This window comes from Patella vulgata, chromosome 9 (genome assembly GCF_932274485.2).
Source record: "Patella vulgata chromosome 9, xgPatVulg1.2, whole genome shotgun sequence".
In the NCBI taxonomy this organism is placed as follows: Eukaryota; Metazoa; Mollusca; class Gastropoda; family Patellidae; genus Patella; species Patella vulgata.
In genome coordinates, this window is record NC_065887.2 from 44,821,743 (window position 1) to 44,845,004 (window position 23,262).

Here is a 23,262-nt window from a genome sequence, read left to right on the forward strand (position 1 = left end):
ACCGTGTCTGTATCATTAGAACGCGAGATGTGTTTGGATTTGAGTAGAGAAAGATCATTGAACAGAACAATACACTGTAATATTTATACACGTGGTTATTCGCCTCTGTATACTGTGTTCAGTTGTTTGAGTATAGGCATCGAGCATCCGCTTACATTTTATATTATATTGAGTAGAAAGAAACATATTACCACTAAATAGGGTACATTTATTACGGTCACAAATAGGCAAACATTTAACAAGCAGCGATGGATAGACGTGTTTTAATATTTCGTATTTCCGTCAAATCACGTCTATTACCATTCGATGTGTTTGATTTTGTCCATGGAGTTTGCACCATGGGAGTTCCCGAATATAAAACAACAATAGGAATTTCATAACACGACTTTCGACGATACACAAACTCGTCTTTATATTTGGTAAGTGAAGACGGTAAGTGGTTTAACGCGTGCGCTTGAAATCACAGGGTCTGTTATTGAGTACGTGGCAAGGAGTTGGGTCGCCTGTCCAACCTCGTAGGTTTTCTCCGGGTCCTTCGGGTACCTCACAATGCTAAAGACCCCCTACGCCCAATGGAATTCATAAAATAAAACTGAACCATGTGTTAGTCCCGAAATTACCTAGTTTGTGTTGAGTGGACGTTAAACCCCATTTCTTTGCCTTTGTAAGGTTATGCCCTCCCTCTCTCTCTCTCTCTCTCTGTCGCTCTCTCTCTCTCTGGGTAAAGTACGACGATGTCAACATCTGTCATCGAGTCATCGAACTTGGCGGGTATTTCGCGTTATCGTCAGGTCGTTTGTTGACATTAGACAATACTGCGATAATGATGTGCCGTGGGCAGATTCTAAAGCTGGCAATGGACGGTTGGTTACGTGTATGTGTGGAATAGGGCTTAGTTTATTGAAGGGAAATTCCTTTGCGGAATATAGTTAATTCTTAGATCATAAATATCCTCATATTTCAATAAATACACCGCGTCACATTTCTTCACCATCTTGACTTGGTTTCACATTTTATATAATATACACTTACTCACGTGTAACACACTTCCCTAATTTCATATGTTAGAGTGCCCCACGCAGTCAAAATTTACTTACCAAGGCGAATGTTCACGCTCTAATGACCCACGCAGCACGGCAATAATCCGTAGTATCTTCTACTACGTAGTATCTTCTAGCAGCCGGCCCTAGTGTAGGGTGACAGTCAAACCTAAATTTACCTACCACATCCCTGAACCTAGGTCAGACAGGCGGCGGTCCCGAGGGCCCGGCTGACAGTCAAACCAAAATTTACCTACCAAATCTAAGATCGTAGCATTATGGCAAAGCGGGTCAGACTTTCATTTCTTACACCCAGAGGTTCTCTCTTTGGTTGAAATTCACCTTGGGTGCTTCCGTGCGACGTTATTGTGTCTTACCCCAAAAAACTGGATCAAGCCTATTTTGTGACTTCCTCTTGTCTACGATATCACTCTTGATGGAAGTGGACGTAAAACTCCAGGAACGAAAGAAATGTGGGGCTGCACCACACATAATTTACACAAAATACAAATCCACGAACAAGACAAAATACAAACAAATCACAAACAAACGAACATATCAAATTAAGTGAATGGATCCGGGGATTAGCCGTAAGCGTCGACTGCGCTGTACAGTCCCGGGCCTGTAGTGATACAGTCTTTATTCAAATTTGAAAACAATCAGGAATATAAACCAGAGAAACCATTGTATAATGTCAGCATGAGTCATGATCTGCTTCATGTTACAACAAATATGAAGGCAAGCATATAGAAGTAAAATTCAGCTATACAAAGTAACCACATCGGTGAAATGTATTTAAAAAAAAGCCAAGTAGTCTAAAACTAAATGTTCTAAGTCAAGTGAGAAACATTTTTAGTATTCGATGGAATCGAGAATAAACAATACTGAATACAAAGAAGCAAATAAGAAAATGTAAATCGTCTCGAAAGACAGCCGTCTGCTGAATGAATGACGTGACGTAAAGGGCGGTGGGTTGCCAATGACGTCAAAGTTGCAACTCAATGTCATCCGCAGCCTTTGTCAGTTTAAATCAACATTGATGTTGTAATCTTACTGTGAAAATGTGGGCTTCTGATATGTAATTAAGACAAAATGAAAATTTGCACACGAATCGCTTGCTAGAATGCACATACCCCACAGGAGAAAACTACCGATGTAGACTGGAATAACTAGACGCCATGCATAGACTTCCATGCAATTTGGACTCTTCGCGTATGTTGCCAACATAACTGATTAAACATTACATTAAAAACAGAAACGATTTAAAGTAAATCAGTATACATTCATATTACATTATTATATGCGTTGCGATCCATTTGTGTCCATTTCTAGGGGTCAAATAATAGCGATTTACCTCCATTAACGATTCGGAATAACAGTTTTTTACCTCCATTAACGATTCTTTTTGCCTGTTACAATAGCTTTAGAAAATTACGTTCGCTTAGTTTTTTTTGTTTTTTTGTTTTTTTTTTACTTCATAATTTACTGTTAGGAGTGGCATCTTTTGCTTTAATACAATTAATCTCTCGGAAGCTCCCTGGTAAGGCAAGAAGAGAATACTAATAGTATTAAGATTCTCAAAACAATTGTTGATTTATTAAATTAGATTTATTGATCTACCTTACTGTAATCGTTCGTAGAAAATACCTAGCTGTCAATCAATGTACATGTATAATTAACAAGAAACTGAATACAACTTGAAAGACAAAAAGATAACTGTAGAATTTACTACAGAAAACAATATAAAAAAAACTATAGAATACTTTATTATTTTTTCTCTTAGAAATTTGAGTATAAATCTGTAGGAAAAATTAAGGGATTTGCACTAAAGAAATTGTAGAGTATTTAGGGCCGTTATTTCTTACAGGTCACCAAAATTCTGTAGAATACTATAGGAAATTGAATAGCCCATCCCCGCCAATCGCCCAATCCTCTAGAATGTTGTATAGAGAATTACACTGGTAATCTGACGCCGACTGATGCCATCGTTAAACAGATAACGGAGCCCAACACCTCCGTTAAATATAACGGCGTGTTAACAACATTTTAAAGTTAACGGGACTTCCAGCAACAGCCTTTCTCTCCGTTAAAACCAATTAACTCCATGTTAACGAGTCGTTAAAAGTTAACCGAGCTTTAACCCCCCCCCCCCCCCCCCGCCCCCATGAGCGTTCAATTTTCCATTTTGAATTAAGCGAGAGGAAGGTATAATGCTAAATAGAATAACCACTAGTCCCTTGTGGATGCTTTGTTGTGAACTACAGAGAGAGAGAAACGGGATGTAACGTCTACTCGACAGACAGGACACAGGAAGATATACGAAAAGAATACGCATTAAATAATTCGGCCACCCAACCCGGTTCGTTTCTGGACGTTGACTTCCTTCAAAAAAAGTAGGGGATGTTGAAATGCAAATACCTATGCAGGTTGTGATATGATAAATAGTCATGGACACTTGACATGCTTTGAGAGTATGTTCACAGATGAAGAACTTATCGCCCCAACGGAATCACTGAGCTGCACGTGCGACACGCAATAGCGCCATACACGTGGGAGGGGTTCATTGTCAAATCTGACACTTCAAGGAAGAGTTGATGAAAACTGCTGCGTGCTCGTTTATCCTATCCGTGTTTGCTTTCCTATCGATTCTTGCATAAGATTTGCTGTTTAGCGTATCTTTGCTTTAGTGTGTTACGTTTAATTTGCAATGAGACGTCTTCCACATGATGAACGTCACGTGCTATTGGCATGCTTCAAATGGGTTCTACACAAGGAGCAGACTGTGGAACCGGTACCAAAAAACACACAATGTTGATGATAGACCTCGTTCGGGTCGTCCTAGAGCCACTACACAAGCCCAGGATCGATACATTCGTACACAGATCCTGCGAAATCGAGGACAAACGGCCAATCAGCTTTCTGTAAACTTGTACCAAGTTACAGGAATTCGAGTTACACCCCACACGATTAGAAATCGGCTACATGCAGCCAATTTGCATTCGCGACGACCGCGTGTTGTGTCTCCATTAACTCGCCAGAACATGGCAAACAGGCATCAATGGTGTAGGCAGCGTAGAAATTGGGGTAATCGTCGATGGGCGCGTGTAATGTTCTCAGATGCGTCCAGATTTACTCTGGATTTCACCGATAGGCGTGCTCGCGTTTGGAGGTGTGTAAATGAGCGTCATACTAACGTTAACTTAACGTCAGACAGCATGACAGATTCGGGCGTGGGTCTGTTATGGTATGGGAAGGAATCGCCATGATTGGCAGAACGGACTTGCATATTGTTCAAGGAAGGGTCACTGGTGTGTGCTACCGTGACCGATAGTTCTGCCTTTTGCTCAACGTGCAGGTCGATGTTTCAGCTTTCAAGATGATAATGCCCGTGTCCACCGCGTTCGTGTCGTGAATGACTACCTCCAGCGTCAACATATTGTCCATATGCCTTGGCCAGCCATGAGTCCTGACCGTTCCCCTATAGAGTATATCTGGAAATGATCGAGAGACGTGTTCGTCGACGTCAACGTTAACTGACAACACTAAAGAATTGGCCGTGGCACTGCAAGGGGGTGGGTCAGATTGCCCCAATCGTGATTAGACGGTTGATTAGGAGCATGGCACGACAAATTGCTGAATGTCTGAGGATTGGTGGAGCAATTACTTAAAAACATCCATTTTCACTTTTGACAGTGTATCTCTTTGCGAGTGAAATGGGACCGGGCCGTCAGATAAGCCGCCCATATGTTTATGTTCATGTGTAGGCAATTGGCCTGTTATTAACATACGCTGGTTACCTCTAATAAAAACAACAGTGCATTTCCGCAGTTTTGTATTGTTTCTGAATATCCCCTACTTTTTTGGGAAGAGTATATAATTATTTAACGTCCACTTCCAACGAGGTGATCTTTTTTTACTATCTTAGTGCACGCGCAGGGGTCTTTCCTGTGGGGTAAAACCAGAGTAGCCAGGGTAAAACCACAAGGTTGAGAAGGCGCCCCTTATTTCATACTAGAGATAAAGACTAAGACCCTAGCTATACAATCTAGACGACTTGACCATCCCCACCCTCTGTCTCGTCGTCTTTATCCAAGTCGATACAGAAAAATATATTTTCACTCTCTGTTTATAGGAATCCTGTTTCTCCCCCCTTCCCCATTAATTTTTGCATAGAGTTATTTGTCTTTTACTTTTTGATTTAAAATTTAAGAAGAGTTTTTGAATTTCTGTTTGCTCCTGGGTATTGATGTATTTTCGTAATTTTGGGGCGGAGGGATCGGGATGTAAACATGAGTTAAGGTGTAGATTCATCTGTATTGATCACCTACCAAACGATGCGTTTTTTTAATAAATAAACAGAAAAGCTTCCCACTAAACCACTCCATGGCCGTAAATGGAAAATCATATTCTTAAATACAAGAAGAAGTTTCGTCTGTCTTAGTTCTTGTCTGCGATATCACTTATGTGGAAGCAGACGTTAAAGAACTAAGGTACTAGTACTACTATAGATTCTTTTGACCAGGCCTAGTAAAAAATGGAAATGTTGAACCTGTTTTCAATATTTACATGAGATGATTGTGTCATACTGGGACATGAAGTAATAAACAGTGAGATCACCCGGATTCTTCTTTTATAAACACTATTTTATTCTCAGAAAAGGATTGAGGAACAGGTTAGCGCTATATTACCTAAATATATACAGAAAGACTATATAACTAAATTATGATAAAATCAATCTGAATAGTATAAGAATAAAATGAACAAAAAAGGGGGGGGGCCTATGTACATATTTACAATCTCAGGTTTGCCATATTCATATTTTACCTACTGGATAAAAGTTTGAATTGAACCTTCCGGAGATGTCTAGAAATCTATGGACTTGTTTAAAGATAATACTTGAAATAATAATATCGCCAGTGCCTTTTAATAATGTCTGTGTTGAAATGCGGTTTTGGGGTATGGTAAAAATTGAATGTTTACGTGCATTGGAATGTAAAGGACAGATTAAAAGGTAATGTTCGGCCACATCGACATTATAGGCCAAGAAATGTATTACAGAGCTACACCAGAATATCTTTACTCTTCCGGACAGTACTTTTGATTAGCATCCCCACCCCACGATGGTCTGTGTTGTTTTGATTAGCATCCCCACCCCATGATGGTCTGAGTTGTTTTGACTAGCATCCTCACCCCACGATGGTCTGTGTTGTTTTGACTAGCATCCTCAGCCCACGATTGTTTGTATATTATTTTGACACCCCACCCCCACCACCATTAAGATGGAATTAAAAAATCCATTATCCCTACTTGGTCAGTTATGATACCGATGGGTTGGAGTGTTTCGGATCGGAAGCAAACAGCCATTACGGGGTATTTATGAAATACTATATAAAACAGAGTTTTTAAAATAGTTTTTCCAATAATATTTATATAATGACATTATACACCATCTGTTTATAATATATAAACCCAACAATAAAATATATTAACATAATGTACTGGTTGTCTTCACCTTGAGAAGTAACAGATTTTAATATATCGAACTTTATCGTAGATTAATCAACATGACACATGGCGGACTGTTAGATACAAAATCATTGAAATCATATTTACAGGGGAACAGAAATATCTGAATCTATAGATTGCTCATTCAATACTTTTTAGGAATGTTATGATCTTATACGTTGCTTTAAGGCTGCTTCGGGGTGTTCACGTTTGTAATAGTTCGACTTATTTTACTATCTGGAATGAATGAACGTACCAAGTGATCATGTTTTGGTAGTTTTTGATTAAAGATTGATTAATAACGTATAATAATTACGTATAGAAAGATCTAGGCAATCTATCTGTTTATTATTGTTGTATTTCCACAACAGTGCCAACACACAGTTATGATAAACCCATGGTAGAATTATAAAACTTCATAACCATTAAGACTCTAAAATTAAATTTATTCAAAAAGCTAAATACGGAGTATTATACCGACAATTGGGTTTGTCAACACAAATTTCGTATTTATTTTTGTATAGCGACATTTTTAAACAGTTTTGACTCCATTGTTCGGAGAAAGAGATTCGAACACCTTCTCCTGTGATGAAAGACCACTGGGTAGGTCAATACACGTTATAGTCCAGTTAATATGTATCGCGGTCAGTCATTCTTTGATAATATGGGGACAGGTAAAAGCTAGTTAATTTGTTCAGGTGTTCAGGGTCAATGTGTAATAATAAAGGAGGAGGTCAACTGTGTGGCTATTTAAATGACCCTAAGATTAAAATAAGGGCAGTGTGTCACTCAACTATAAAAATACGGATGAACCAGTTCTTTTTACATTGAAATGAAATGAAATGGGGTTTAACGTTCTGCCCCGACTGGGCTAATGAAGGCGGGCATACGCCATTCAATGTGGTATGAGGGAAATTTTACGTGCACGCCAGTGGGGTTTTTCCCCATTCGAACGACTATACGCTGTGTCTTGCCAGGCCCTCGATCCTGCACTACTGGCAAGGAGGATCCACGCCGGAAATCCCGACGTACTTTCACGGCCGACGCCGTGGTTTCCTGTAGCATAAAGGCATAAATGTCCGTTTTAATGAAGTATTAAAGCTAGGGGTTTTGTTATGAATAAAACCTTATAGTTCTCCATTCATAGTCTAATATTATAACTCATTGTATCTGATGACCAGAAAGATACCAGATGGTCCTTTATACGAAAGCCCAGAAGGCTCATTCCAAATTCCAGATTCCAAATTCCAAATTCCAGATTCCAAATTCAAATTCTAGATTCCAAATTCCAAATTTGCTGCTGTAGCAAAAAAAAAAAAAAAAAAATGCCAGTCCTAGGATACCGAGTAGCAGAGTAGCTCACTGCTACGAAAGCCCAGAAGGCTCATTCCAAATTCCAGATTCCAAATTCCAAATTTGCTGCTGTAGCAAAAAAAAAAAAAAAATGCCAGTCCTAGGATACCGAGTAGCAGAGTAGCTCACTGCAGAGGAACTTTGCCCCAAACTGTTCACATCTACCGAAGCAAACCCGAACTGGAATATTGTTATTATACTCTAACTGATTGTGGGGGGGGGGGGGCGAATGGTTAGCACGTGCGTGCTGTATCATACGGCCTGTCATTGAGTCAACTGGCGTGGTTTGTGTCGAGTGGACGTTAAACCCGGTTTCTCTCTCTCTCTCTCTCTCTCTCTAACTGATTAGTCAAAAGCAAAAACCTGATCCGATTGGTCGGATCAGATTTGGAATCTGGAATTTAGAATTTGGAATCTGGAATCTGGAATTTGGAATCTGGCATTTGGAATTTGGAATCTGGAATTTGGAATTTGGAATCTAGTAATTTGGAACGGGTATTTATCCGGCCCAGATAGGTAAACTAGAAGTAATTAGTTGTGTAAAATAACAATTTATATAAATTTTAATTTGTTTAATTGAGGGGGGGGGGGGGGGCTGCCAATTTGCTATTTTATCGGTAAGACATGAATTTGGAATTTGGAATTTTGCATTTGGAATTTGGAATTTCGCATTTGGAATTTGGAATTTGGAATGAGCCTTCTGGGCTTTCGTAGTACTTTATGATAGATGGCACTATCTGTATATATCACAGCTACTAGACATGCTGTATATATATCACAGCTACAAGACATGCTGTATATATCACAGCTACTAGACATACTGTATATATCACAGCTTCTAGACATGCTGTATATATCACAGCTACTAGACATACTGTATATATCACAGCTTCTAGACATGCTGTATATATCACAGCTTCTAGACATGCTGTATATATCACAGCTACTAGACATACTGTATATATCACAGCTACTAGACATGCTGTATATATCACAGCTTCTAGACATGCTGTATATATCACAGCTACTAGACATACTGTATATATCACAGCTACTAGACATGCTGTATATATCACAGCTTCTAGACATGCTGTATATATCAAGAAATGTCCAAGAATATTTTTTGGTTTTGTTTAAAGATATATAGATTAGCCGGTGTTATATATAAAGATTGGGGTGGGGTGTCATAGTGAACAGCTATTCAAATTAGAGGGGAAATTATACGTGTTGCTACAATTTGAGCTACTCGTGAGAGAGAGAGAGAGGGAGAGGGAGAGAGAGAGAGAGAGGTCATTTCGGGACTAACATGTGGTTCAATTTTATTTCTATATTTCCCTTGCGCATATGGGTCTTTTGTACTAAATATATGATTCGTGAATTAGGACATTTGTGAATGTGATAAGCGAACCCCCATTGTCGTGAACTCTTAATTTATCTGTAATTTAGATATCTCATGAACACATGAAATTCTTTTCGTAAATGATTTTGTGAAGTTTTTACGAGATAAGGTGAATCATGAACTAAGGTGTTACATATTGGTTATTTATCTGTTGTACCAGTAAATTGTTTATCAATATATCTACATTATTAAACATACATTATGCAAGAACTAAATCTATCAATTGAAGGTCTTTCTTTAGGTCGTAAATATTATAAATTATTAATTAGATTTTTATTAACTTGCCAAGATTATAACTCTCGATGCCGTCGGCTGCTCTAGATTTTCACCAGCTTTAAATACGACTGGCGGTTAATGACTTAATTTAAAAAAGAGAAAATAGACTTTGTTTATTATCGTAACAACGGTTGCATTGACAATCGACGATAATCCCGCCCAGAATGACGTAATTTGTCTAAAATTTTCAAGATATTCGCTTTTTGTTATGTATTGTCAGCTCTTTGTCTAAATGTTTCATAATGCATATCTTTAACTTTTTTAAAATTGATGTTTTCTTATAACGTCATACACACGCAGGAAATGTTAACGAAAGTTACATTGAGACTGAAAGGGTCAACCACCGTAACAGGCGTATGTAACGTAAGAATTGGAATCACCTATACTAAATACATTTAATAATTTCATTTTACAACTGATAAAGTCTCTTTTTGACAAAAGATTTAATTCTAATGACAGAATAGGTGGATAAGTTCAAAACATGTAAAATTAAAATACCTACATACCCAAAATTAAAAAGGTAACAAATTCTATCCTCATTTTAGTGCAGTCTTCTTCTTCAACAAGGTAGACAACTGTATGTGTGATGACGTCTGTTATAAGATAAGATTAACAGGTGTTGTTTTGTATGATCGACTACCTGGATATGAACAGGTATGAATGACCTTTCTATAGTTATGTCATGTTACTTTTCACGTATTAAACGTGTGCACATCAATCACAGTTTCCTGTCATAAATTGGTGATAAAACAGTTTTCCCATGGTGCATGATTGATCACTTTGTTGTGCAAACGTCTTGCACAGATAAATACCAAATTAAAATTTAATACCAACCCAATTCTCCTAATATCAGCAAATAGACTATTTAGTATCTAACTTGCCAGCCGTCCGAAAGGATGCCGTGGAAACTAGACATTTATAGGATTTCATAAATACGATTTTAGCGATATAAATCCACGTTATAAATCAAGTGTAAAGAAAATGTCTGGATTGACGTGCGCCCCATTCCCATTTGTGTGCTGATTATTCGAGTGTGACAAACAGCAGAGGTAGCCTCAGTGTGACTTACTGTGTTGTTGAATTGCTAAATTCCCTTTTATCACATTCTCTGGAAAACTACTTCTTAAAGGTTGAGACTATGGAGTGAAAATGTTTAGTACAACATAAAACAGAATAAATAAATATTTCATACTGTGCGGCACTCAGTATTACAACATACCATAGTCTGACACTTGTTCTCACAGATTCATAACGAATAACAGCCATACAAATATTTTTGTACGAACTCAATAAACAGGTACTTCTAAAATAAAAACTAATTATTTACAAATTTCCAACATGCGAATTATCCGAAGAATATTTGATTACTAGACCATCAGTAGTAAAATGCCACACGCTTGTCAAACCAACAGGAGGCACTCTTGGTTATCGTCTCAAAATATTAGGTCTTTCATAGACTGCAGATAGCATAGCGCCACTTTGTCTATAAGACTTGAAAGATTTCATTTACACACGTTACAGAAATAAAATTTCGGATCAAGGAAGATGGTGGGACGTGTTTCGGAAAAAATGGCGTCAACTTGCCTCCAGACGTTTAAGGGGGGTTGGATGGCTGAATAGTTAGCGTGCGCGCGCTGTATCAGAAAGTCTGTCATTGAGTCGACTGGCGTGGTTTCGAATCCCCGGCTGTACGTGGCAAGGAGTAGGGTCGCCTGTCCAACCTCGTGGGTTTTCTCCGGGGCCTCCGGTTTCATCCCACTGCTAAAGACCCCTACGCGCAAGCGAATTATGTAAATAAAATTAAACCATATGTTAGTTCCGAAATGACCTAGTTTGTGTCGAGTGGACGTTAAACCCCATTTCTCTCTCTCTCTAGACGTTTAAACCTTGTTGGTAAATTGCCTCTCTGTCCACCTACCCGGCCTTCAGCTTTAACTGTGATACTAGGGGTTTTGTCAGACCGAAAAGGACCAAGTACTTCCCTAATCAATGATACCAGCACCCGCCCGACTTCTTCCCCGTGTCAATGGGGTTTCGAACGTAATTTTTTGAGTCAGGAAGATTAACCACCACATACGAAGTGTTATCCGTGCATTGCACAAGCATGGTTTATAATAACTTGTTACAAAGTTCAAGAATACTAACTTAGTCATATTTTCAAATATTTCAATTCTGAGGCTCGAATGCATTACTTAATTAGGTATTAAGTTGTTAATTAAATACAAGAAAAGCCGTTGTGGATATTATTTTTTATTTAATTTCAACAGATTAAAATACTGCAGATTAATTCTTAATGTTATTATGCTCGTATCATTTTTTCAACTAAATATAATTTAGAGGGACACTTATATACTTTGTCGCCTGATGTCATGATCATAGCTTTCTTGTCTGTAAATATCTTTCCCGGAAGTTCTTCACAGAGTCCGTCATTATAAATGCTCATACCGAGGTAACATTGTTGTCCTTCATGGCACTTCACGGCCCCAACTGGAGGATTACCATTACTGTACTTCCATCCGGTATGTACACCTTCTGGACGTACCAGCACGTTGTAAGAGGCTGATGATTTAACCTCACCATCAACTTCATATTCACATTTTCCATTATTTGTAACACCAGGTATCAGTCCCTAGCCAAAAAGAAGAAAAGAATGCTGGGTTGGATTTACCATTAAGCAAAATAAGCACGGAATTAGGAATCATGAAAGGAGTGTACCACCTGAATTATTTTATATTCTGTCCTGTCCGCAGGTTTATCCTGTAGATTTTTGTTTTGTGTGTAGTGCGCCCCCCCCCCCCCTGCACTTACTATTAGGTGACAATTTTAAAATATGTAATTTAAAAATGAATTTAAAACTTTTTAATAAACTTTTCATTGTTTTTCCCCTTCCGTTATGTTGCCTGCTTTGTCTCAATTCATTATGACGTGTTTTTAAAAAATGCAAATTTAACTTATGTTTTATTATAGTTTATATATGAAATTTGTTATAGTTTATATATAGAATTACATTTAGACCTATATGGTTTATTATAGTTTATATATGGAATTACATATGTTTGGTAATGACGATGAGAAGAAAGTGATGTACAGCCTATTTGTATTTGTACATATGGTAATTTATACATAAATAAACATCTTCCTATTTACATCGTATTTCCCTCATAGCACAATGTATGGCGTACGCCCATCTTTATTAGCCAAGTCGGAGCAGAACAGTAGGACGTTCAACCCCATTTCATTTCATTTTGGTATTACGTACCTTCGGATCATCAACCTCGCAAAAACTCTCCTTCGAGCCCACGTGTACAGAATTCGATGGATTAACTCCATTGGTGACAGGTACCCATTCTAATGGTACTGGAGTTATATATACGGCACCACTCGACAGTCCTTTAAATGTATAAATAAACACATTAGTAGAATTAGGATTTTGCGGGTGACATCCAATAGTGTTAAAGTCCTGACATTAACGTTAGGGCTGATTGGAGAATAATGTAGCCTTGATGGATTATCCATTATCATTAACTGCCCCCTGTTTTTAAATCCGATGAAAATCTAGAGCTTTTTTATGGTCTTAGCGAGATAATACCTGTTTAATTAATAATTGAAATAAGGAATGACCAGCATATTTAGTTTCTGAATAGTGCATTTTAAGCCATGAGAAATTTGATATGTTAGTTAAAATGAAAATGGAGTATCGGGACTTTAATTATTGTTAAATTATAAAACATAGTGAATATTTTAAACTTCCTTATTGTGCCCACCAATCTCTGAATTATTATAGGAATACAAACAGTGTATTACTCACCAATTATTGTTATGAAAGTTAACACCAACATGTTGCTTCTATTTCAGTTTGGCATCTAAACCAAAAATAGCAATATAATATGAATTATACACTCTACACAGATTGCCTTAAAGGGATAGTGTCATCACAAGCTGTGTGTCTTCTCCCTTCTCTCTTGTTGCGTCTATATGGTTTGTATAGGAAGAAAACCTATTGCCGAATGACATGAAACCTAATTCCTGTCCACCATAGTAACCAATGGTCAATGATGTACATGTTAAAACATAGACGGTTGGAATTCGATGAAGGAAAGGTGAAAACGCCGCTGTCCACCATACAATGCATATCATGTACTCGCCTGCATTAGGCCCATTGGCACAGAAAAGTGCCAAATTAAATCCCATTTTCTTTCATTTAATTTCCAGACCAAGAAAATATTCATTGACAGCAACGGTACTTGCGATCTTTAATACAGTTAGTCTGTCATGCTGCTTTAAAATTATAAATTTGAAATGAAAGTTGTATTATAATGAAAGGTGTATTATAATGGTAATAGGTGTTTTTACATCTGGTTATTTTCAATAAAGGTGAGTAACAGGTTTCGAATTGTTAGCGTGGGTTTATAGAATATAATCTGTCAGATCTATGACCAACAGTTATAAACGGTAAATCAACTTGAAACAGCCGATTTCCAATCTTATGCTAGGTTATATGGTACGTACGTGGCGATTGGCTATTTCAGGTGTCACGATCTAGTCTCCCCTTCAGATACGAACAGATGCGTACGTTCCGATAGAATTGTCCCTATTGAATCCACGAACTGGTCGGAGCAGATACGTTCGGATACGATCACCAGGAACCGATGCGATCTTTTGCGTTAGGATACGATTATGGTGGCGGTGTTCTTCACGATCGGTATCGAGAGTGATTACGATTTGAGCTACGGTATTACACTGATATGTATATTAAAAACTTGACACTCGGGATTTTTGGGACTATTTTAGTGTTATGTTGTGCACAGACGACCTTGACATCAACAGAAAGCAAGAATACGTCTCGCCGAAAGTCCTTGACATTGATAACGTTCGTGATGTCACAGTACCCCCCAAAATGAAATTCACAGACTTGGAGAACAATCGGAATAAAGTGTTTAGTAACGGTTGTGGCCTCCTCTAGCGTCTCGTACTGCCACACAACGTCTTCTCGTGGATCTCAGAACATTAGTAAACACTACCAGAGGAAGACGTCGCCACTGCTCAGCAAGAGTATGTTGAAGGTCCTGCAACGTCAGTGGTGGATTCACTTGCTGACGAACACGTCGACCCAGTTCGTCCCAGATGTTTTCAATAGGATTAAGGTCGGGGCTAAGCGACGGCCAATCCAGGACTTGGACACCGGCATTTCTTTAAAAATTCTGGGTAGCAATTGCTGTATGGGGTCGAGCATTGTCTTGTTGAAACGTTAGTCCAGGCCCATGTCTCTGCATAAACGGAAGAAGAACAGGTTGCAAAATCTGATCCCTGTACTGGACAGCATTTAAGTTCCCTTGGACAACAACAAGAGGAGAACGTCCATGTGCACAAAAAGAACCCCAATCGGTCAACTTCTCTGACGCATACTTGAGCGTAATGTTCACCTCGTCTGCGGTACACTCGGGCCCTGCCATCGCCAAATCTCAAACTATTTGTCAATAAAGGTTGCTAACGGCAGGCCCATCGGGGCGGCCATTTTGAATTTTTGACAGTTGACAGCTGATCGACACAATGTAAACATTCTCCATGACAGATAGGTCAAAATACAAAAGCAATACATATATTTCACATCAAAATGGTCCTGGTGATCACGAACAAACATTAAATCAAAAAATCTATCACATCCATTATTGATAAATATATAATTATCGAAAAACACTCACAGTACCGTTTGAAGGTACCAGCGAACCCGCGCATGCGCAATATAAGATCTATATTTCGTTTTGTTTTATTTATACTTTCTATGGCCTACACTACATGAAGATCTGACCAGTTGTAATGGAAGGTCGCGTCAGGTGTCATACGAGCGGCTTTTGACCTTATGGCGTCAGACATTGATTAATTAATCAGCGTTGATTTTTCTAGTGGTTTACCCAAAGTTCCATGCACCTCACGCCAAAAACTCGCCGGAACAGGCCGTTTCATTGGCTAATCCCTCACATCATCCAGAACGCGGGTTATATAACAACTCTTTCAGATCATAGTGTAGTAAATCCCATTCAGACATCCTGAATAAAAATATTGTTTATAAAAAAAAAGGGAAGAAAAACGAAATTTCGAACTATAAAAAACGAAACGAAATAGGATTTGTGTTTTAATCGGATTGTGCTACCAACGAAACCCGAATTCATTGCTCAGGACCCTCCGCCGCCTTACATTCCGTCAATCAATGACATTTTGCTAATATTAACCTAATTTCACATTTTAAAACTCCCCCCAATTGATTTGAAACTTGCAAGTAATAAGTCTCGTCAGGTAGTACAATTATTTCAATTGGTTTAAATTACTGTCATATTGATTTTGCTATAAGAACTATACGATGCTATAATTCTAGTATGATACGCCGATGATTACTTATTGATAATTGAACCAATGGTTTGGACTTCAATGATCGAGGGTTACCGTGTAGAATAAACGTGAGCCGTTTCTTTCCAAACTAACCCCCCAAAATTGATAACTGTGTGACCTCTTCATTTGATAAGGGATATTGTGTTTAGTGTAGAAACAATAACCATACGTGTCTCGATAACTTGATCACGTGCCTCTTAACGTCACACATTAACTATGTAAAAATGTGCTTGAAGAATGGCGTTCTATTATTGAGTACATTCAAATACAAATACAATCAGTGTGTAGTGTAATTATCAAACACAGAGCCCATCAAATGAAAGCCGAGCTCGAGAACATATTAAAGGGGCGTTATGTAAGATTTAGATAAAGAGCTGACCGTTCTCGTTAAAAATAGTTCAAAAATCGATAATGCAAAATGAATATACTGACAATGTCATTCAAATTACTTTATTTTGAGCGACGTTATCAATGGTTATAGTTTTGTCAAGATGTGCGCATTAATCGTAACCACCGCACTGGTCATTCAAGTCTTGGTCTGGCTTCTCAATTTTTAAATTAAATCATTAAATGGCCGAATCTTTCTAATCTACTTAAAATCGAGGGTTGATTTAATAAATGTCTAATTAATATAGCATTTAAGGCCCAAAGAAAGACCTGTGATAGGCAGATTTAGCTGCTCTTACATAATGCCTGTTTTAAGTGGACGTTCTAAATGGAGAAATTATCGAATTCCCAAATATGAACTAGCAACATGTGTCTACACGCAAGTGAAGAAGAAAGTGAATTTCCATCAAGTATGACTATAGAAGATCGGCGATAATAGTAGCCATATATACAAACAATTAAGTTGCATTAAGTAACATTTCAATGTATGCAATTTCATAATTTATAAAATCATATTTCCAAAATACTTCATCAATAGGACCATTGGGGTTACAATCTGCGCATGCGTTGTACCACCAGCCACCTTGATACTCTTGAGCACAGTTTCTACCAGCATCCAGATCATTATCTCTGTCAAATGTACTGAAAGCTGAACCATTTAACCCAATCATAGAATCACCCAATGGTGCTTTGCAATCCATGCAACTGATAACTTAAAGAAAGAAATATTGAGGACGACTGTTCGTTATATGATACATATTTGCTATCACTGGATAGCCGTTTGTGTAATTTTCTCAATTTAATGTTTTGTCTATTAATGGGGACCACTTGGAATTCATCATGATTACTGTACCACCACCAATGTCTTTCATGTAGCATTCTACATAGAAAAGTTGATGGTACCACCACCAATGTCTTTCATGTAACATTCCACATAGAAAGGTTGAAGTGTGAGAGTAGGTTTGATCAGATATTACTGTATCACCACCAATGTCTTTCATAGAAAGGTTTAGGTGTGAGAGTAGGTTTGATCAGGTATTCAGAGATCAGTTTTATAATGTCCAGAATAAAAACCCTCCGTACAATCTGCAGTAAAATAAAATAGAGTACCATTTATATTGAACATTTAGAAATTTTAAAGGAAAATGTGTAATATAGGATTGGAATAGATATGGCCCTTGATATTCCTACACGTATTGAAATCCGTTTGAACGTATTCATAAAATAGAAGCTTACGGTGGGTTCATTTTGCGTCTTTTTGATCGCCATTGATGGCCTCGTTGAAACGTCGTGGTTTGCTGGAACGAATTAATGTTCGTAATCTATTGTACTACATGTAAAAAACCAAAACCTTCCCTGTTTGATTGCCCGCCACTTCCTGGAGTTCCAGTGAAGGAGATTTACATAGAAAATATGAAACCCAAGATCATTTCATGCAGAAGGCAACACATTTTACGTAACAATTTGCATACTAATACGTAATAGGTGGGCTTTAGAACAATAAATTAAAGTATGTGTAAATACATCCTTATGATAGGCTAATCATCTAACAAGTATATAGTAAAATCAGAAATATACATCATACATATTTAACAACTATATAATAAGAATATAACAATTAGACAACTTGTTTTTATTTCAAAGTCAAAATTTGAAATTTATTCTTGAGGCAGACTTTTATAAATTATATATTCTCTCACGCAATAAAAATGATAACAGATATTTTTTCGATTACCTGGCCTAAATTGAGTCGTTTTATATGTAGATAGAATACAATTTATTTTCTTCTAGTTAATCAGGATGTATATTTTTGATTTCTAACGAAGCCTTCCATTTGTGGCATTTGTTTTTACAATTGGGCAAAACGAACCCACCGGGAAGCATATGAGAGACCCATCATAATACGTTGACATCTATCACCGATATAACCATTATAACAAGCAGGTTATCTTCAAACAATTTAAAAGCAACCCGTTATAATGATATATAATTGTCTTGGACAACCAGACTTGTCACAGGAAACTATTAACCAGTCAAAATATAAAAAGAAATAGAATATTTTCTACAGACTTACCGATTCGTTGATGAAATAAAATCCACCATGTTGTAAAGGTACAGAGCAGTTCTCGTCATTAGCTGTAAACATGTAACAAGTTGCCGATAAACAACTAGAATCATGACTACATTGACGAACACAATCCAACATCCAGTCAACAGTAAGTGATTTATAAGCTGTAGTTGTTGGTACTGTCAGATGTTCACATGATTTGGGAGATTTGTATCTATAATCAGCTAAAGAAGCCGTGGTGAAACTAAGAACTAAAACCTGTCCAAGTATATCCATGATTACCATATGTCTAATGTTCTCAATTCCTCTAATAATAGATACAATATATAAATCCTGGTCGTGTTGTTTCTGGTAACTTGGCAACAATTTATATTATATTTATGACCGCAAGACACCAAGAGAATCCTATATCCACCTTTACGTAAGGGAAAACTACGAGTTCAAAAAGTCAGTAAATGTGTGGCAAATCTTTTGTCTATGACCGGGTTAGGTCAGTAGGCGTGTCACGTGATTAAATAACACCAATAACGAAAAAGCTAACGAGAAACCACCTTTAAGATGAATTAGACCAAATGATTTCTGTCCACAAAAATATATGTTGCCCTCCACGGACACAAACCCCAGCGTCCACCCAACAATCTTATAAACATATTTAGAGATGTTTCATCAAGCTCTAAGGAAATCGTCATTTAAATCGATCAACGTGAACTTCATCATCCGCCCTTGTAGAAAAAATTGATATCGAAATTAACATTAATGGTACACAAATTAAGTTATCCGAGTTTAGTGTAAAAAACGTGCAACGATATTCTGAGATCCAAGTACTATCACCAACCAACAAGTGTGAGATTTTGGCAAGAAAGGGGTTTTACCTTCTGTCAAAATATTATAAAAATGTATTCTTACCTTATAAACATACTGATGCGATAGAATTGGATTTCAGAATTATTCATAACATTGTATACACGAAAGATAAACTCTACAGGATCGAAGTTTATTCATTGACTTAAGACCACTATGTTTCTCTGCCAAAGCTCTAGAACAGTACTTCATACTAGGAATACATTACCCAGTGTCGGATATGCAGTGCTATTTTATGAATGTTATTTTATCCTTAGCAAGACTATCTATTTATAAAAGGAGACAAGTCCTTCTAGTGTCTGGAATTATCATAAATGTTGTGAAAATGTTTAAATCCTTTGTTACGCACCATCTTAAATATATTAAAACACATTCTATGAGTGTCTTTAATAAAATATTTATAAAGAATAACAACTACTTTACCTATAACGAAGATAGTATAACACTTAAAGTAGCTAAGTCTCTAACTCAATACATCCAAAATCTTCGACATTGAAAACACGATTTTGTTTTGCAATTTAAATCAGCATTGGTGTTGTGATCTTACCTGGAAAAGATGGGCTTCTGATATCCAATATTGAAGACAAAATAAACATTTCACCATTGGTACACGAATCGTTTACCATAATGCGTTTCAGCGACATTTGTAACAAGGTGCTCAAAGAATGAGGCTAGACATATTCCCACAAGTCATGACAAACGGTGATATCATATTCTTATTTGGAGAGCATGCGCAATAAATAATATCGGTGTTGACTGGAATAACCAGATGCTAGAAACTGACTTGCGGTTGAGAATTCTGGCGTATTTCGCCGAACATAACTTATGACAATTCACAGTAAAACGGACACGATTGAATGTAAAACAGTTTATATAAATCCATATTACATTATTATATGTGTTGCGACCCATTTGTGCCAATTTCTAGGTCCAACATATTAGCGATTTAGCTCCTTTAAAGTTACAATTTCATATTATCTAAGAAAGTCAAAACATGATTATTTCTATGTCTTTTGCTCAATAGGTTATCAACTCACTATTATACGACCATGGGCATTATTTCCCACCCTTAAAAATCATTGACAAAGGAAATAATAACACAATTACCTCCCTTGTTTTCCTATTGCCTCCATGCATTAGCTACCTTCAAACGTTGTAATTTGAAGTTGAAAATGATATTTTTGCCAATTTCTCAACTGGCAATAGTGAATTATAGGATTAATAGGATTATTCTTTAACAAGGTAGGACGGTTTATGGATACCATCTATTTTAAGGTTTATTTTAATAAATTTTAAAAATATAACTTAAAAATATGAAATTGCAGCTTTAAGGGACCACTATTATAAATACAGTTTAGTATATTCACATGTTTATCCACACAGTAAATTAACTAAAATGAATGGAAATAATGTACATCAACTGTTACTAATATTATACTGCTCTTTATACAATTGTTATACGACTTTTAAATTAAATAAATATGTTGCAAAAAGAACCCCAAAAACGTGAACTCATTTCCCGCCAATTTTACCCCACCCCCACCCTCCACACACGCAAACCTGCAACCACCCACCCCACCTCGCCACAAATCAAAACAGCTGTCCAGGGGCATCACAAACACGTGTTTAGAGGTGGTTATTTCTAGAAATTTATGTTTTAGTAATATATAACATGATCATCATATATATCAACATAATGACATTTCCCCCAAGTGTGGACATTGGACCCCCCATATCTCGAAAACGCCCCCTCCCCCCCCCAAAAAAAACGCCTGATCACCACCCAGATTCGTAATCTACGCAAAAAACAAAAAACTGGTCTAGAAAAAGTTTGTCTCATAAATTCACAGCGACCCCCCCCCCCCCTCTTTGTTTTGCACTTTAAATTGACTTTATAAATTGTAATTAACGTCTACTGGCTAAAGCGTTTTAAGTTACCATGGTGTATTGTTTGTATAGACGATAGATTTGTAGGATTAATGCCTTGGGTAATGCAGGGAGAAATATAGACCCAAATAACAGAAGTAGAAGGGAGCTTTCTAGAAACCGGTCACAAGGAGATCACATCCCTAAGGACAGACTTGATTTACCTATATTTGGATATTTGGAGACACAAGTTTATGTCAATTCCTATATCTACATTGGAGTTTATTTACTATTAAACATACATTATGCAAGAGCTAAATCTGATTATTGCAAGTCTTTATTTAGGCTTCCGATGTCATAGAAATTATAAATTAGATCTTTATTTACACAACAAGTACAAAATCAACTCTGTAGACCCACGGATGGCTTGGATTCAGCTTGGATTTAAACGGGATTTCGTTGACTGATTTAATTTTAAATGGCGTCGTGAGCGGAGATTAACCGTTACGTTCATGTCATACTCCCGGATCGAGGCTAAATGATAGAGTGAACGAAGCGAGGCCGCTGTTGAGCGATGCCTTAACAAATAGCATCTAAACTATTTAAAGTGCAATAAACTAATCACAGATAATGACAAATTAAACAATTCCTGGAGACCGTGTGATGACTAATACAGACGGACAGGTCTTCTGTCTTAATAATATCAATAAAAATATTTTTATTTCCCCTATAGGCACGACGCCACTGGTGTATACCTATAGTATAGATTTATCATAATTGTATTATACTATTATGTCCTATATTCAATTGATTTAATGCATGCACAAAATACAAGTAAGAATGAAAATTTACCCTCTCACTCATTTTGTCCAATTGTTATAAAAATCCAAAAAGGTAAAACACAAATTCGGATATGATGACAGCAGACAAAAGACAGCAGAGATTATGTAGGTGGAGTTAACGCCTGTCAATCAAACGATCGGCCATACTAAGAATCGGTGAAGATGGAATCCAATCCCATTTCTAGTCAAAAATTACACTAGTGATAACTATGTTCAGAATAAAGTAATTTGACTGAAATTTTCAATATATTCTTCTTTCATCATCTATATTTGAACTGTTATAACAAGAATGGCTAACTCCTTATAAAAATCTCCCATAGTGTATCTTTAAGTATTAAACCAATAATTGTTACATTAATTATCTGCTCTAAGTTATGTTGATTATTGTTAACCAAAGAATAGAGAAATATTAACATCAAACAAAAGTCTTGTCTTCATTGATTCAAACACGAGAATTCAAGAAAATACACAAGGATTCCACTTGTACAGTATCATAGTTACTAAACAGGATGTATTTTATAGCATTACCATTTATAGTATTATCAAATATAGTATTCTATTTATAGTATTATCATCTATCGCATTATTATTTATAGTATTATCATCTATAGTATTATCATTTTTAGTATTATTATTTATAGCATCATCATTTATAGTATTATTATTTATAGCAGCATCATTTATAGCATTATCATTTACAGTATTATTATTTATAGCATTATTATGTATAGCATTATCATCTATAGCATCGTCATTTATAGTAGTATCAGTTATAGTATTATCATCTATAGTATTATCATTTATAGTATTATCATTTATAGTATTATTATTTATAGCATTATAAAATATAGCATTATGAATTATAGCATTATCATTTATAGTATTATCATTTATAGTACATGTATTATCATTTATATTTATAGTATTATCATCTATAGTATTAACATTTATATTTATAGTATTATCATCTATAGTATTAACATTTATATTTATAGTATTATCATCTATAGTATTATCATTTATAGTATACTCAGCCAAAATTAAAAACTTGACACTGATGAATTTCAACAAATTATTTTTTCTGGTAAGTCAAATAAATTTTAAAGTGTTTCTAACGATAGTAAGTAGTAAGAAGCCTTTAATTTCATTTAATTATCATTTATAGTTTTGTTATTTATAGCATTATCAAATATAGCATTATGAATTATAGCATTATGAATTATAGCATTATCAAATATAGCATTATCATTTATAGAATTATCATTTTGTGACTCGCTC

The 23,262-nt window shown here is 36.4% G+C and overlaps 1 long non-coding RNA gene across 1 annotated transcript; it reads right to left on the minus strand.

The window, feature by feature from the left end:
* Window positions 1–11,807: 11,807 nt before the first annotated feature.
* Window positions 11,808–13,534, minus strand: LOC126832557 (uncharacterized). The gene is made up of 3 exons (XR_007684745.2): window positions 13,382–13,534; window positions 12,833–12,963; window positions 11,808–12,202 (listed from the first exon to the last, which is right to left on the minus strand). It is a non-coding gene; the product is annotated as an uncharacterized LOC126832557 (long non-coding RNA).
* Between the last annotated feature and the right edge of the window lie 9,728 nt (window positions 13,535–23,262).